At 46.1% G+C, this 17500-nt stretch overlaps 1 protein-coding gene across 2 annotated transcripts in view; it reads right to left on the reverse strand.

Moving 5' to 3' along the window:
* LOC122252965 (pseudouridylate synthase RPUSD2) overlaps window positions 1-17500 on the reverse strand; it is a 463904-nt gene that overhangs the window by 322298 nt on the left and 124106 nt on the right. The window lies entirely within an intron of this gene.

Genomic DNA, 17500 nt, shown 5'->3' on the forward strand with positions numbered 1-17500 from the left:
GTGTGTGTGTGTGTGTGTGTGTGTGTGTGTGTGTGTGTGTGTGTGTGTGTGTATGTGTATGTGTGTGTGTGTGTGTGTATGTGTGTGTGTGTGTGTGTGTGTGTGTGTGTGTGTGTGTGTGTGTGTGTGTGTGTGTGTGTGTGTGTGTGTGTGTGTGTGTGTGTGTGTGTGTGTGTGTGTGTGTGCCCAGTCTCTCCCGATCTGAGTCAACGTTGTATCTGTACCATGAATTATGTTAATCTTACATGAGTAAATATTTTTTGTAACTATAGACGTATTATCCTCGAAAGAACGAACAAGAATGAAATCAATACGTAATTTCCCCCCGCAGGGACTAACAATGTGTGTTCCTCGTCTTTGTCGTGTGTTATTCACGCCATTCATCTTACTTTTTTTATTCATTCATTTTCTTTTGACTGGAACAAGAAGTTATAAAAAAATTGAAATCAAAGACAGCACAAAAACGCCCATGTTTTGTTTCCATTAACGGGCAACGCGAAGCCATAACTCAAGCGGGATTTAACGCCTGCTATAGATCATTTCCGAGTGTGTGTTTAACTGCGCTTTCTTATGTATTTAGTCAATAGGGCTAGAGGTGTAAATACCAGAGATATGATTCATTAACATCGCATTTTTGTGTGATTGTATCTGATAACGAATTTGTAAAGGCATTTTATAATAGGAGCAGTAACGGTATTCTCATTCTCACTTTTTTTTAATTCTCTCTCTCTCTCTCTCATACCTTCACCTTTACCCTCACTCTCACCCTCACCCTCACCATCGCTATCTCTATCACCATCACCTTTACCTTTACCCTCACTCTTTCATCCTCTCGTTTTTTATTTGCCTTTATTGGCTTAATTATAAATGTAATGCTTTGGGAAAACATACTACAAATTGAAGCGATATTTTTGTCAACTAGAACATTTCATTTTATATAATCTTTTATTGTTATTTTTTGCTTTCACTTTCATCCCTTTGAATCTCTGACATCATTTGTAACATTACCTGCTGACTGACATCACGACACCGAAAACAATCACGACAGAAAAAATAAGACGACATCGAAAAAAAATTGACAATGAAAAGCATAAGGAATCGAGAGGACATGACATTGTCTTGGCCGTCTTTCCGCTCTTGCTCTTCATGCTTACAGAATCCGCCCTCTTCTCTCTTCCATCCTTCTCCCTACCGTCTTCTACCCCTCCCCCCCAATACCCCTATCGTCTTCTTTCCTTTCTCTCCCTAATTTTCTCTACCTCTTCTTCTCTCTACCCCCCCTCTCCTTATCGTCTTTTATCCCCCCCTCCTTCTTTCCTCTTTACGCCCTCTTCCTACCGTCTTCTATGCTCCTTCATCCTCCTCTCCCCCTCTACTGCTGCTCTCTTAACCCCCTCTCCTTATCGTCTTCTATCCCCCCTCCTCTCCCCCTCTCCTATTTCCCTCTTTCTCCCCTCTTCCTACCGCCTTCCCCCCTTCCTCCCCTGCTTTCCCCATCCCCTTCTCCCATCTAGCCCCCCTAGGAGTGATAAATCATTTTCCATTTACACCCCCACTTCCCCAACACACACCTCCACCGAAGTACAGCCGACGAGAAGGAAACTGTAATGCAAGCTATACGGTCGACTCTCTCAATACTTCTCGCCAGGAAAACGAGTCTTATGCCACTTTCTTCTTTTCCTCTACCTCCTCCCAACAGGACGTCCCTCTATCTACCCCCCCCCCCTGCCCCAAGTCTTTCTCTCCTTCCCCCCCCCCCCCCCCGGCTTCTCGTCATAACTTCAGTGTGATGGATAATTTGTTAAGCTGCAGGTCACACGCTGGTACCGACAGATTACGTCTCGACCCGAACCGAAACTTCGACAAGCTTTTCTTTCTCCTTCTCCTTCTCTCTTTCTCTCTCCCTCCCTTTCTTTCTTTTCTTCTTGAAGAATTTCTCTCTACATCTTCTTTCCTCTGTCGTTCGTTAACTCCCTCATACATCCCTTTATCTTCTCCCCCCCCCCCTCTCTCTCTCTCTCTCTCTCTCTCTCTCTCTCTCTCTCTCTCTCTCTCTCTCTCTCTCTCTCTCTCTCTCTCTCTCTCTCTCTCTCTCTCTCTCTCTCTCAGGTAACGTCCGCTGTCAGCTAATTAGGGTATAATGCAAAGATGATTAGTTGGGTTTAATGTATTCCTCACTGAGAAAGGGTGGAAAGAGGGGGGAAGGGAGAAGAAGGGAGGGTAATAAGGAAGGAAGGAAGGAGGGAGAGATAGAGGTAGGGAGAGAGAGACAGGGAGGAAAAGAGAGAGAGGAGAGGAGAGGATTGTGGTCTAACCTTCATGTCTTTCTGTTAGAGACTTTTTTATCTTTTGTTTTACGGCATTTATATGTTTTAATCATTTTTCTTTCCACAAAGATTTTTCTTTATTCCTCAGGGATAAGGGAAGAGAGAGAGGTCGGGGGGGTGGGGGGGCATTAATTATATCTTAGACAAATTATAGGATTATCGGCATTGCTGGAGCTCCGTGGAGGATGATTAGACAGGAACCGTCTTGTCAGAGGATAAGAACACTAAAGGTGAAAGTGGAGAGAGAGAGAGAGAGAGAGAGAGAGAGAGAGAGAGAGAGAGAGAGAGAGAGAGAGAGAGAGAGAGAGAGAGATCACCTATTTATCAAACACACACACACACACACACACACACACACACACACACACACACACACACACACACACACACACATACATACACACACACACATCAACCGAGAATAATAATAATAATAAAAATAAAGTTGCAATATGATAATCCGACGATAATTAGAGCATCGCAAGCTAATTAATGAACAGTGAAAAAAACAACGAATTCCTACACTGATCAGAGCTCGTCTCCCGACTCGCGCAGAAAGGAAAATGAGAAGGCTGTCTTTGATCTCTTGGTAAATACATTTCACAAGATTGTCAGTTTCTCAGAATAAGTATTTGAATCATCAGCAGATTGGATTATATGGTTTCTGAAATTATACAGTACCCCGAGAAATAAAAAGGAGGAGGAAGAGAAGGAGGAGGAGGAGGAGGAGGAGGAGGAAGTGGTGGTATAGGTGGTGGAGGTGGAGGTGGTGAAAATGGAGGAACTGACAATGAAGGTGGAGGAGGAGGAGGAGGAGGAGGAGGAGGAGGAGGTGATGGTAGTTGTTATGGTGGTTGTGGTGGTGGAGGAGAATGAGCAGAAAAAGAGAAGTAAATTGATTGGGAATGGACTAGTATAAGGAATAGAATAGAAGAAAGAAAGAAAAGAGTATCAAGAAGATAAAAGAAAGGGAACTATGCAACGGAAAATCCGAGGGACAAGAGAGCTCAAAGCCTCGAGACCGAAAAAGGCAGACAAAAGACAGACAGTCAACCTTAAATCCCCGGCCATAAATAAAAACACAAGGCCTCATGGACAGCCATCGGGGACATCATTAAAGGAAAGTATTCAATGAAAGCAATCACGCTGAAAGCTTTCTCCAACACCCCCTCCCCCTCCCTCTTTCTCTCCCTCCTCCCATGTCCCTCTACTCCCTCCCACCCTCCTTCCCTCCCTCCCCTGCTCTCCCCCCTCATCCCCATCCAATGTCCTTCGCCAGCCTCTGATTCCCGGAAAACACTTGGAGACCCGGTCGAAAAATGCCTCGGAAGCCAATGCTCGGTTTGCCCCGCTCCCCGTGCCCTCTCCTGCGGCGCGTTGCTGACCCATCGGGTCGGGGTGGGGTGGGGATGGGGTGGGGGGAATGGGAAGGGAGAGGGAGTAAGGGGAGTGGGAAGGGAGAGAGTGGAGGGGAGTGGGAAAGAAGAAAGTGGAGGGGTGTGGGAAGGAAGAGAGTGGAGGGGAGTGGGAAGGGATAGAGTTGAGGAGAGTGGGAAGGAAGGCAGTTGGGGGAGCCAGAAGGGAAAGAGAGGAGGGGAGTGGGAAGGGAGAGAGTGGGGGGAGCCAGAATGGAGAGAGAGGAGGGGAATGGGAAGGAAGAGAGTGGGGGGAGCGAGAAGGGAGAGATAGAAGGGAAACCCCTTCTATCTATCTATCCTTTTCGAGTGATCAGCGCGCGTGGAGCGGAAGGATCCGTCCTCCATGGTCCTCAAATGTGCATTTCATCCCAACCCGACTACGAACATTTCGTTCAAATTTTCGCTCGCAGAAGCAGTCCTTTGAAAAGGTAGGAAGGCGAGAAGAAGCGGAAGCGAGGAGGAGAGGAGGCGAGGAGGAGAGGAGGCGAGGAGGAGAGGCAACAAGGCGATGAGGAGCTCTGGGATTGAAGCGAGAAGAGAGTATGCAAAGGAGGCAAAGAGGCGCGACGATGAGGCGAGGAGAAGGCCAGAAAGTAAGATGAAGCGAGAAAGCGAGGGAAGTAAAGAGACGAAGAGACGGGAAGGCGAAGCGAGGAGACAAGGAACCGGAGAGACGAGAAAACGAGGAGGCGAGGAGTTGAGGAAGCCGCCCTTCGCAAAGGACGGGTCAGAGGAGTTCATTAACCTCTCGGAAAGCGTTTCTTCACACTGCAGTTTTCGCGGTAAATAAGTGGTCTGCAATAGCCCCGATAAAAGGAAAAGCTCTCGGAAAAGGGAAAGGGGAGCATATATCTCTAAAGGGATTAATGCCTGCAAATGTGAAAATTGCAAGATTACACTGCAACACCACCTCTTCTCAGCCTGGAAAGCTGGTTGCGTGGGGCACACTGTGAAATATAATCGGGTAATGAGGGCACATAAGCTGAACATCTTCGAGAATTTAATATCATAAAGGAAGGGAAGAGATCGATGCGGCAGTGTTCTTGCACGCAATGACGAGGGTAAGCAAGGCGGATATGTTTTAGTGTTTACAAATACACGCATCGCAAGCAAACCAACAAACAAACAAACAAACAAAAAAACGGCCCGAGGGAAGTGAAAGAAAACAACGGGAGAAACGAGGAAGGAAGGATGAAACAATAACACTTAATTATCCCCCTCCATCGCGGGTTAATAACAGATGATAATAAAAAGGAAACTCTAGTTAGGGCGTTTAACTCCCCTACCACCACCCCATCTTTAGCATATTCAGACACCCATCCCTCCCCTTTCTAGCACTCCCCTACCACCACCCCATCCTTGTATGTTCACACCCCGTCCCCACCCTCATCCCATGCCCAGCACTCCCCCATCCCCAGCCTATCACTAGCCTTTCTTCCTCCCCAACCCATACCCTATCCCTAGCATTTCCCCCTCCCCACCCTACCCCTAGAACTCCCCCATCCCCACCCTACTCCTAGAACTCCCCCATCCCCACCCTATCCCTAGCGCTCCCCCATTCCCTCCCCAACCTATTCCCAAGCGCTCCTCTATACACTCTTCACTTTATTCCCTAGCGCTTTCCCATCCCCTCCCCACTCTATTCCCTAGCGCTTTCCCATCCCCTCCCCACTCTATTCCCTAGCGCTTCCCTATCCCATTCCCACCCTATCCCTAGCGCTCCCCCATTCCCTCCCCAACCTATTCCCAAGCGCTCCCCTATACACTCTTCACTTTATTCCCTAGCGCTTTCCCATCTCCTCCCCACTCTATTCCCTAGCGCTTTCCCATCCCCTCTCCCCCCTATCCCTAGCGCTCCCCCATCCCCTCTCCCCCTCTCCCTAGCGTTTCCCCATCCCCTCTCCCCCCCTATCCCTAGCGTTTCCCCTCTCCCTCGATTTCCCCAACTCAGCGCGATTTACGAGACGCAATCTAAGAGTTCAAGAGTTAATCATGAACTTTGAAATTAATTGTGACATTTGCTTACCCAAAAGTTCAGAACGAACGCATCACATTACGAGAAGATACAAGTTCTGAATGCTAAGAAACTTGTGGAAGCCCGGCGAGGGGTGCGTGTGAGGGTGGTGTGGTCTCTATTGTGGTTGTAGTTGTAGTTTTGGTTGCTGTTGTCGTTACTGTCGTTGTTGTGCATGGTAAAAACACACAAGCACAAAAGCACATACACACACACTCACACTCACACACACACACACACACACACACACACACACACACACACACACACACATAAAAAATGAATAGATTAAATATAAAACACCTCCAAGTTAAAAACGAACTTCAAAATCATAGTTACCGACTCTCTGGTGCCAACCAACCACGAATTCCGTTACCTGCCGAAAACCAAAGAAAACAATTAGCTGAATGTCTCGAGAGTGATAACATCACCACATAAATTTATCTTCGTTTGGTGAATAAAATGCTACTAAATGAATAAGTGAGTGAGTGAGTGAGTGAGTGTGTGAGTGAATGAGAGGAGAAATGAATGAATAAATTAATAATGAAACAAATAAATTAACATATACAAAAAGACAAGTGTACCAGCATTAAACTCCTAAACTGCGCCTCATTTAACTCTTCAGCGAGTAACTGTACTTTGTTCCGACGAGCTAAACAGCGCTCAGGTGTGTGTATACTTAGCAGTAGAGTGACATTCTACTATGGCACTACATACCCAGTTGTTGGCAAGGCTCACATACTGCCCTTGCTCTCTCCCTAGACAGTGCCACCACTATACAAGCGATCTATGCGTTTTACAACCATCCCTTCCCCTAACCCTAACCTCTTACTCCCTGCAAGTAATCTACTAACAATCTGGCAGTCCTATATATAGGCATTCTACTGGCACCTTACCGGCTCTTGCTATCGCTCTACTGGCTGGCACTCTCTTCCCGCCTCCCTTACAACATGCTGGCACTCCTTATTTATTTATTTTTTTGTCTGTCATCTGCTACAACAGCAATAACAGTAACCATAAATTCCCCTGTTTACATGCACAAACACACCCATCACTTGGCATATGGAGCTCTTCCCGAGGCTCCGTTCTACCTGCTCTCGACACTGATAGCAGGACTGCTTTTTTTTAGTTCCACTGGATCACTACCTGCTAAATGTTTTTGATATACTATTTGGTTCCTTCCTCTTCCTTGAGTTTATTTGGCCTCTGTGTCTGGTTGTCTGCGTGTCTACCTCCTCCCCCAGGCTCCCCCTCTCTATTTCTCCCTTCTCCATTTACGTTATCTTGTCATTGCCTCTCCCATCCTCTTTACCTCCTATCCCATCATCTTTCTCTTTTCCTTCTATTTCTTTCTCTCCCTTTCTTTTTCTTCTTCTTCTTCTTCTTCTTCTTCTTCTTCTTCTTCTTCTTCTTCTTCTTCTTCTTCTTCTTCTTCTTCTTCTTCTTCTTCTTCTTCTTCTTCTTCTCCTCCTCTCTCTTTCTGCCACTTTTTTGTATCTTTCTCTTTCTCCCTTTTTATCGATTTCGCTTTCTCTCTCTCTCTCTCTTTCCTTTCTCCTTCTCTCCCTTTTCTCCTCCTCCTTCTCCTCCTCCTCCTTCTTCTTCTTCTTCTTCTTCTTCTTCTTCTTCTTCTTCTTCTTCTTCTTCTTCTTCTTCTTCTTCTTCTTCTTCTTCTTCTTCTTCTTCTTCTTCTTCTTCTTTTTCTTCTTTTCCTCCTCCTCCTCCTCTCTCTCCCCCGGACCGGACTCGTGAGTCACAAAGCTGAATAAACAAGGTAGTTGAATGAGTAAGGAGGATTTTTCGCACGACTCATACTTTTTCCTCTGCGCCGAATATCATCTTTGTTTATCCAAACTTTGCTTTTATTTTTCATACGAGACTTTCGTGTTTGTGTTTGTGTTGTTTTTCATATTTCAGATTTTGTATGAGCGTGTGTATGAGAATGAGAGAGAGATGGATAGAAAGAAAGAAAGATAAACAGCGAGAAGGATAAACAGACAGGCAGACAGGCAGACAGACACACATACACACACACACACAAGAGAGAGAGAGAGAGAGAGAGAGAGAGAGAGAGAGAGAGAGAGAGAGAGAGAGAGAGAGAGAGAGAGAGAGAGAGAGAGAGAGAGAGAGAGAGAGAGAGAGAGACGAAAAATATACAAGAAAAGCATCCATCCATAGCAGAGTACGTAAACACATTGCCAATTAACCTACATCTATTTGTGTCTCTGTCTGTACTTCTGTTTATGTGTGTGTGTGTTTATCTGTCTGTCTGTCTGCCTGTCTGTGTGTCTGTGTGTCTGTGTGTCTGTCTGTCTGTCTGTCTGTCTGCCTGACAGCTAGCTAGCTAGCCAGCCAGCCAGCCAGGCTGCTGCCTGCCTGTCTGCCTGTCCGTCTATCTGCGGTCTCTGTTATTTTCTCCCTTCCTCATTTCTCGCTCCATCATACAAATGTGAGGCTCATGGCTGCTTTGTCAACAAGACCGACAGGTCGCCTTTTCATGATACTAATGTCGGCTTTATCGACCCCCCCTGGCATGGTGGCTTGATAAGCGCGGTCGACTGATTCTTATCTTGTAGATTGATCGACATGTAGATATTCTTTAGTCTCTTAATGTAGACGTTCAGATTTTAAAGGCTTTGTCGACATTGTATTTAGCTAAATATCATTACTATTATCATATTGATTATGCCTCTTCTATGTCAGTTTACCAATGACGATGCTGCGGCTGGATGGCGGCGATAATAACCCTGACATCAACAATAATGAAATAAATAACGATGAAGTTGATGAGGATTAAGAAAATTGTGATAATACTGATACTAATAGTAATACTAATACTGATGATAATAACGATGACCAAAAAATAAGGGTAACAATAAAATTAATTGCATTAATAAACATCATAATAATAACAAGAACAATAACAACGTTCATAATAACAAGAATAATAACAACAATCATAATAACAACAAAAACAACAGCAACAATAATAATAACACCTATCCTCATCCCTATCTCCTCCAACCACCTCCCCTTTCCCTTACTACACCCGTCCGCTCATCATCCTCCTCTTTCTCTTTTTCTTCTTCCTTTTTCTCTTCTTCTTCTTCTTTTTCCTTTTCCTTCTTCTTCTCCTTTTTCTTTGTTTTTTTCTTTTTCTTCTTGTTCCTTCTTCCTCCTCTCCCTCTTAATCACCTCACCTCACCTCACCTCACCTCACCTCCCCTCCCCTCCCCATCCCTTCCCTCCCCACCCCTTCCTTCTCCTCCCCCTCCCTTCCTCTTTAGCCATTAACCAAGTACGAACCAAACCATTAACACCAGCCCGACTGCTCCCCGTGCCATCGCCGGCCTTTCAAGAGCCATCGCTTCAAATTAGCCTTGACCGATCGGGCTGGAGGGAGGGTAGGAGAAAACGGAGGGGGGGGGAGGGAGGGAGGGAGGGAGGGAGGGAGGGAGGGAGGGTAGGAGGGGAGGGAGGGAGGGAGGGAGGGTAGGTGAAAACGGAGGGGGGCGGAGGGTAGGAGGGGGGGGAGGGAGGGAGGGAGGGTAGGAGAAAACGGAGGGGGGCGGAGGGTAGGACGGAGGGGGGGAAGGTAGGAGGGAGGGAGGGTAGGAGAAAACGGAGGGGGGCTGAGGGTAGGAGGGAGGGAAGGGGGAGAGAGGAAGGGAGGGAGGGAGGGAGGGTAGGAGGAAACGGACGGGGAAGGGGGGAGGGAGGGAGGGAGGGAGGGAGGGAGGGAAGGAGGGAGGGAGGGAAGGGGGAAGGGAAGGAAATGAAGGAGGGGGGGAGAAGAGGCGTTGGGAAAAAAAACAACAGGAAGTGGCGAGATGAAGTGGGAGAAGCGAGGGCAGGAAGAAGGGGGAGGGAGAGGAGGAGAGGAAAGAGGAAAGGTGGAAAGGAAGGTAATGAAGGAGGATAGATAGGAAGAGAAGGGGAGGATAAGGAGGAAAAGGGAAAAGGTGAAGGGAACTGATGAAGAAGGTGGGATGGGAAGGGAAGAGAGGAAGGAGGAAGGGGAGAGGGAGAGGCAAAGGGGTGTGGAAGGGAGAAAGGGGACGACTAATAATAATAGGAGAAAGCGGGAAGGAGCAGGAAGTAGAGGAGGGGGAAGTGGAAAGTGAGGAAGAGACAGTTGGGGTAAGGGCAGTGGGTAGGAAAATAACGAATGCAAGAGGAAAAGAGCACAAAAATGTAAAGAAAAGAGACATCAAGGGACTGACTGGCGGTGGGGGGATGGGGTGGGGAGGGGGAGGGGAGAGGTATGATATGTATAGTTCAATGCTGTATTGTTTAGGCTACGTTCGCTCGTGAGTGGTTTGCACATTGCATTGGAATATAAACAATACTTTTTTATACGGTTCTTGTGGTGACGACTTCACTTACGATGACCTTCACTTTCTTGCAACAGGCGACACACCGCAAGAATTGCTAATGTTATCCCGGTGGGAAAAATACATAATTAATTCCCTATGTCGACAAAATATAAACCTCTAATAACACGGGAAAACACAAAAGCAACAAGCGTTGCAACAAAAAATATACCATAATAATGATAAATCTTCATTAATGAGAAAATGGGGAACAGTAACTTCCTTTCATTAAGGATTGGCTTAGACGTTCTTGGTATTCAAACAACGTTAGTGAAGTTTTATAAACCCTTTTTACCTTGAGTCTATCAGTCGTCTGTCTGTTTGTTCTCTTTATGTCTATCTGCCTTGTTCCTCCGGCTCCTTTCCCATCCCCCTTGCCCCCCTTTCTTTCTCTCGCTGCCAATGTCTCCCTCCTCCCTCCCTCCTTCCTCCTTGCCCCCCCACACCAACTTTTTCCCCTCCTTCTCACACGTCCAGCGCCACCCACCTTCTTTCACTTTTATCTTCCTGTTGGAGGAAATAAAGTTCTCTCTGGCTGCCTGAGCGCCATATCTTCCTATTTCTTTATATAACAAGACTAACCCCGCCCCCCTCCCTCCCCCTCCCTCCTCCGCCAACCCCTCCCCTACCCCCTCCCCCTCCCTATCCTTTGGTGCCACGAACAGACACACAGAAACAGCCAGCTCTCCTTCACATAATTAAAGGTGTGTTTCTTTACGTGTTATCTTGCTCTTATGCGTTTGTTTCTGCGTGTTTGTGTGTGTGTGTTTGTGTGTATGTGTGTGTGTGTGTGTGTGTGTGTGTGTGTGTGTGTGTGTGTGTGTGTGTGTGTGTGTGTGTGTGTGTGTGTGTGTGTGTGTGTGTGTGTGTGTGTGTGTGTGTGTGTGTGTGTGTGTGTGTGTGTGTGTGTGTGTGTGTGTGTGTGTGTGTGTGTGTGTGTGTGTGTATGTGTGTATGTGTGTATGTGTGTGTGTGTATGTGTGTGTGTGTGTGTGTGTGTGTGTGTGTGTGTGTGTGTGTGTGTGTGTGTGTGTGTGTGTGTGTGTATGTGTGTGTGTGTGTGTATATGTGTATGTGTGTATGTGTGTATATGTGTGTGTGTATGTGTGTGTGTGTGTGTGTGTGTGTGTGTGTGTGTGTGTGTGTGTGTGTGTGTGTGTGTGTGTGTGTGTGTGTGTGTGTGTGTGTGTGTGTGTGTGTGTGTGTGTGTGTGTGTGTGTGTGTGTACATATATATATATATATATATATATATATATATATATATATATATATATATATATATATACACACGCCTAGTTCCTTTCTATTTGCAATTTAATATACATTTATTTCATCCTTTTTCGTTTATTTCCCTTTTCATCAATTTCTTGATATCTTTCGCGTTGCAGTGCACATGTATCTGCGCTGTTCCGGTAAGATTGAAGTCCCGCTAAATCTCGTTCGGGGACATGAAAGTTCTCTCGAAATCTCTACAAATTTCTAGGCGACAAGATTTTTTATTCAAACTACCCAACTCTTGCAACAAAGTCTTCGAATTCCTAAAAAGTAAATGCCACCAAAAACAAAGGGAAAGAGAGAGAGAGAGAGAGAGAGAGAGAGAGAGAGAGAGAGAGAGAGAGAGAGAGAGAGAGAGAGAGAGAGAGAGAGAGAGAGAGAGAGAGAGAGAGAGAGAGAGAGAGGAGAGAGAGAGAGAGGAGAGAGGAGAGAGAGAGAGAGGAGAGAGAGAGAGAGAGAGAGAGAGAGGGAAAGAGGGAGAGAGAGAGAGAGAGAGAGAGAGAGAGAGAGAGAGAGAGAGAGAAAGAGGGGGGGGAGGGAGGAGCGAGAGGGGGCCCGGAAATCAAATAAGCGGAACATAAAGCACCCCACAAAGAAACAATCGCCGCCTCTGCAGCAATATCCAAACTAAGATGCAGACGTTGCAAAGACCATTGATTCAGCCTCCCCCACCCCCTCCCACGCCCCCACTGCAACACGTATTATCTTATAAGCCTGGAGTGAATCACACTTGAGATCCCACAGCCACAGCTCGCCCCCAAACGAACGAGGGAAAAAGATTCCATTTTCCTTGTGACCCCCCCCCCCTCCACCTCCACCTCCGAACCCCCTAAAACACAATATCTTTCCTTAATGCTCCTTCAAACTCCTCAAAGAAAACTTCTTGCGTTTAACCGTCTTTTACGCTTCCTCTTCCTTCCCTCCTCCGCCTCCCCCTTCCATTCCTTTTCTTTCCTTCCTTCCTTTCTTCCTTCTTTTTCTTCCTTTTTTTCTTTATCTATTTTTTTCTTCTTCTTTTCCTCCTACTTTCTCTTCTCCTCTTTCTTCTCCAGCTCTTCGTCCTCTTCCTCCTCCTACTTCTTCTTCATTTTCTTTTTCTTCTTCTTCTTCTCCAGCTCCTCCTCCTCTTTCTTCTCCACCTCTTCCTGCTCCTGCTCCTCCTCTTCCTCTTCCTTTTCCTTTCCCACGGGCTCTCTACCCCCCATCCTTCCCCCTCCCCCCTCCTTCCCCAAGTTCCTCATCCCCCACCCCGCTCATGACCGCCGCTCTAATGAAATATCGGCTCGCGCAGCTGAGTCGAGACAAGGGAGTCCGTGAGTCGAGTCCCCCGGGCGCTCGGACCTGCGCCACGGCCTCACTTCCTGCAGGCCGTGGGTTCTTCAAGGGCGCCTTCCCGCTGGATGAGATCAGGAGGGTAGGGGGGGGGGTGTTGGTAGAGCACTGGAGAAGAGGGGGAAGGGGGAGGGGGAGGAGAAAGGTCGAGAAGGGAGAAGACAAAAAAGAGAAAAAAAAGAAAAAAGAAGGGGGAGGAGAAAGGTCGAGAAGGGAGAAGACAAAAAAGAGAAAAAAAAGAAAAAAGAAGGGGGAGGAGAAAGGTCGAGAAGGGAGAAGACAAAAAAGAGAAAAGAAAAGAAAAAAGAAGGGGGAGGAGAAAGGTCGAGAAGGGAGAAGACAAAAAAGAGAGAGAGAAAAAAAAGAAAAACAAAGCAAATGAAAGGGGGAAAGATAAAGACAAAGAAGAAAAAACGAAGGAAAATGGAAAAAGGAAAAAAAAAAGAGAGAAACAGAGATAAAATGAAAACACAAGAACCAGAGAAAACACCGACAATATTCCCGAGGCGTTTTGGCCACGACGTCGGCTCGCATCGGGAGATCGTTCGCCGCCCCGTTGAAGGAGCGAACGGAGCGGCGTGTTAAGCTCGTTCGCTCTTGAACTTTCCTCGTCTTTCTATTTTTCCGTTTTCTATTTCAGCTTTTTATATTAGTGTAAGAGGAAATTTTTATTCCCATCGCAGGGCATACACACGTTAGTACTGAAATACTCCAATATGACAAACGCATATAAACGCAACATGATATGTAAACAACACAACTGTTATGTAAACAAAACAACTGTTATAAAAATACAAACGCCTGCTAGACGAGTAGTAAAGACAAGGAATTTAATATAAATCATATGTATAATGTGATTAATACAATGATGTATATCAAAATAAAAAATAATATTGTTGTGATCTTCATTCATCTTTGGCTCCCCCCCCCCCTCTCTCTCTCTCTCTCTCCCACTCTCACTTCTGCCCCCCCCCCCCACTCCAATCACCACCCTCCCATTACCCGACCCTCCCCACCCTGTCGTTCCTATACAAGTTTTCATCTTCCATTCATTCGCATCCTGACCCCCCCCCACCCACCACCACCTCACCTCTCATCCTCCCCCCTCCTCCTCCATCCGTCATTCAACGCTCTATTAAATGCCTCTCGATCCAAACTGTGCGAAGTTTGGTCAGTGAGGCCCATTAACAAAGTTTGTGACTTGAGGCATTTTGGCGTCGCAAATTTATTCCGCTTTAATGGCCGTGTGCGCATTGTTTTCCCTCCCTTTTTAACGCCTTTTTTTCTGTTCTACTTTTCCCCTTCTTACGAAATACCTGTTGCTACTGCTATGGTATTTTACCACTATCATGTCTTTACTTATATTATCATTATTATATTTTTTTTATTGCTTGTACTGCCTTTGTCACCATCATCATCATTATCCTTATTATAATTGTTATCATTTATCATCATCATCATCACCATCATTTATTGTTTCTGTTGTTGTTATCATCGTCTCCCTCAAGATGCCAATAACAAACAAATTTCAATCACATATACCGGTTGAACCAGCTGGCAATCTATTAAAGAAAAAATACCACAAAGTTCAGCAATGAAGACCGTTCATATCAAATCTTTAAATGTAAAACAAAATAGAAAAAAACGAAAGACAAAGCAGGAGAGGGGAGACAAGACAGGGGACTGAGAGAGGAAGGAGGAAGAGAGAGAGAGAGGGGGGGGGATGAAGTAGGAATGTAAAGGACAGAGAGAGAGGGACGAAGAGGTAGATATGGGGGAAAGGGGATGAAGGTAGTACGAGTGAGATATAGGAGAGAAATAGAAGGGAACCCAGAGAGAAGGGAAAGAAGACAATAAGAGGAGGAGAGGAGGTAGAGGAAGGAGAGCAGGAAGAACAAGGAGAGGGGACGTGAGGGTAATGAAAAAGGCAAAATAAATGGTAAAGTTTGTTCCACCTGTCCTTACTCTTCTAACGGGCGCCTTTCAACTTGAATCCATATCTTTATCTGAAGATGGGAGGGTCATTGAGTGAGGAAGATTAGGAGGAAGAGGAGGACGAGGAGGAGGAGGAGGAGGAGGAGGAGGAGGAGGAGGAGGAGGAGGAGGAGGAGGAGGAGGAGGAGGAGGAGGAGGAGGAGGAGGAGGAGAGGAAAAGAAGGAGAAGAAGAAGACGGAGGCGGACTCTTCCTTCTCTTCCTTCTCCTCCGGTAGGGTAAAGAGGAAGGGGAAAATAGAGAAGGAGCAGGAGGATAAACTGACTCTGCTATGGCATCTATCTATATATTTAACAAAGTTTCGAATTTGAGTATCACTGTCACTAACAGCTCACCAGTAACTTCTATTGCCACACACACACACACACACACACACACACACACACACACACACACACACACACACACACACACACACACACACACACACACACACACACACACACACACACACACACACACACACACTGTACAGAATATACAGTGACCTCCAATCTTCTGGATTAAAGCATGCGTTTATTTTTTGTTTAAAGAATTTAAAGCAACATAAAACAGCCTATTCATAAAGTCTGTTTGTGCAAACAATCTGCTAACAATGTGCTTTGGCAGAATGTTGACGTTCTCAATTTATGTTTCGTGGTTCAGTGTTGTACCAGCACACGAAGTCTCCAGAACTGATCTCAAGTCAGAAATTAACTGTTTGCTCAAGTAGATTATGTGGAGCTGCGTTGTACAAAAGTATACGCCAGAGACTGCATGCACGTGCAAGATAAATAACTGCAGACACACACACGCACATTCACACGAAGTAAAGGAGAAAGGGGGTGGAACATAGAAAGATTTTGAAGTCAAAGGGAACGGCATTAATCAAATGCAATACATCATTCTTCTTGTAGCTTGGTATGAAGTTCATGTTTGTCACACACACACACACACACACACACACACACACACACACACACACACACACACACACACACACACACACACACACACACCTCCCAGCGACAGCAGCAACACCTTCTCGATCGCAATCACAGAGGAGAACCACGTCCTGCGTGAAACCAGGTGATAAAGTCGAGCAAATCAAGCCTACAGGAAGACAAAAAAAAACACCCCCGACCCTCCTTGTCTCCCCCCTTCCCTGCCATCAGGTATAACCCCTCTTGCTTCCAAGCCCTCTCCCCTCACTCTACTCCCCACCCCCTCTGTCTTGTCCATTAGATAAAACGGGCAAAAAAAGCCTTTTCACGAATGGGCCCCTGGAAGCCATTAGCGAATTCATACAGACTGTTTATGGGAGTTGAGAGCGAATAATTATTTCTGTACAGAAGTTTCTCGTTGTATTTTTTTTTTTTTTTTTTTTTGAGGTGGGGGGGACGCTTGCGTGTGAAAGGAAAATCGACTTTCATGTCTTTTTCACTGAGGATGGGAATGGGATGCGAAGTATCATGCTCTCTTGACTTCAGTTAATCAAGAAATTGTTGTCATACTTTCTTAACCTTCTCGCTCTCCCTGAGATTTCCTAAGATTTCTCACTTATTATCTCTATACTATTTCTCTGTCTTTTATCTCCTTATTTTCTGTCCGACTCTATTCAACTTTTTATTTTTTTCTGTCTCTCTGTCTATGTGTGTCTGTCCTTTCTTTTCTTCTTCTTTCTTTCTGTCTCTCTTCCTTCCTTCCTCCCTCTCTCTCACCCTCCCTCCCACCAAAAGCCCAGACGAGATTCTGTGCTTCCCCTGATTAAACGAAACTTGGGGGGACATTTCCCTAGTTAAAATATTTGATCATTCTCTCTTGCGCCGCCAATCTACGCTGCAAGCGACTCATCCTGAAGAGGTTAATGAGTTGGTGACAACGAGAGACGTCTCTGCCACGACTTTTTCCCTCGCGTTCTCGCCCCTTCGCTCTCTCTCTTTCCTGTTTTCCTTCGTTCGCTCGAGTTTTTGGTTTTCGTTTTTTTCGTGTTATTATTCCTTTTCTGTGATGTATGTGTTATCTTCATTTTCCCCCGTCTCCGGAAAATGGATTCTATACAAAGCGTTTACTCTTATCATGCTACTAAACAACTAAGAGAAGGAGAAGAAGAAAAACGAAAAATAAAACGAAAGAGAGCGAGAAAGAGAGTGAAAGGATTCGTCCCTCATTACCTTCAGGGATAAGAAGGATACAATTCCACCTCATAAAATCCCACACACCTCGAAATGGGGGGCTCTCGCCGCAGAGTTTCCACCTCTTCTCCTCCTCACATCATAGGGAGAAGGCGGAAGAAGTAGAGAGAGAGAGAGAGAGAGAGAGAGAGAGAGAGAGAGAGAGAGAGAGAGAGAGAGAGAGAGAGAGAGAGAGAGAGAGAGAGAGAGAGAGAGAGAGAGAGAGAGAGAGAGAGGAGAGGGGGGGGGGGAGGAGAGAGAGAAGGAGAGAGAGAGAGAGAGAGAGAGAGAGAGAGAGAGAGAGGGGGAGGAGAGGGAGAGAGAGGAGAGAGAGGAGAGAGAGAGAGAGGAGAGAGAGAAGAGAGAGAGAGAGAGGAGAGAGAGAGAGAGGAGAGAGAGGAGAGAGAGAGAGAGAGAGAGAGAGAGAGAGAGAGAGAGAGAGAGAGAGAGAGAGAGAGAGAGAGAGAGAGAGAGAGAGAGAGAGAGAGGTGAAGAAGGTGGGAAAATCTTTCTCATAATCCAAGATGCAGATGGCGGCCCGGCTCTCGCCAGATCTCCCAGGAGAGAGCGTCTTCCTCCGCCGTCGGCTTAAGGTCTCAGCGAAGCGCCCGC

The sequence above is a fragment of the Penaeus japonicus genome, unplaced genomic scaffold (assembly GCF_977035675.1).
Source record: "Penaeus japonicus unplaced genomic scaffold, GWHDUDI00000001_assembly GWHDUDI00000015, whole genome shotgun sequence".
NCBI classification, from domain to species: domain Eukaryota; kingdom Metazoa; phylum Arthropoda; class Malacostraca; order Decapoda; family Penaeidae; genus Penaeus; species Penaeus japonicus.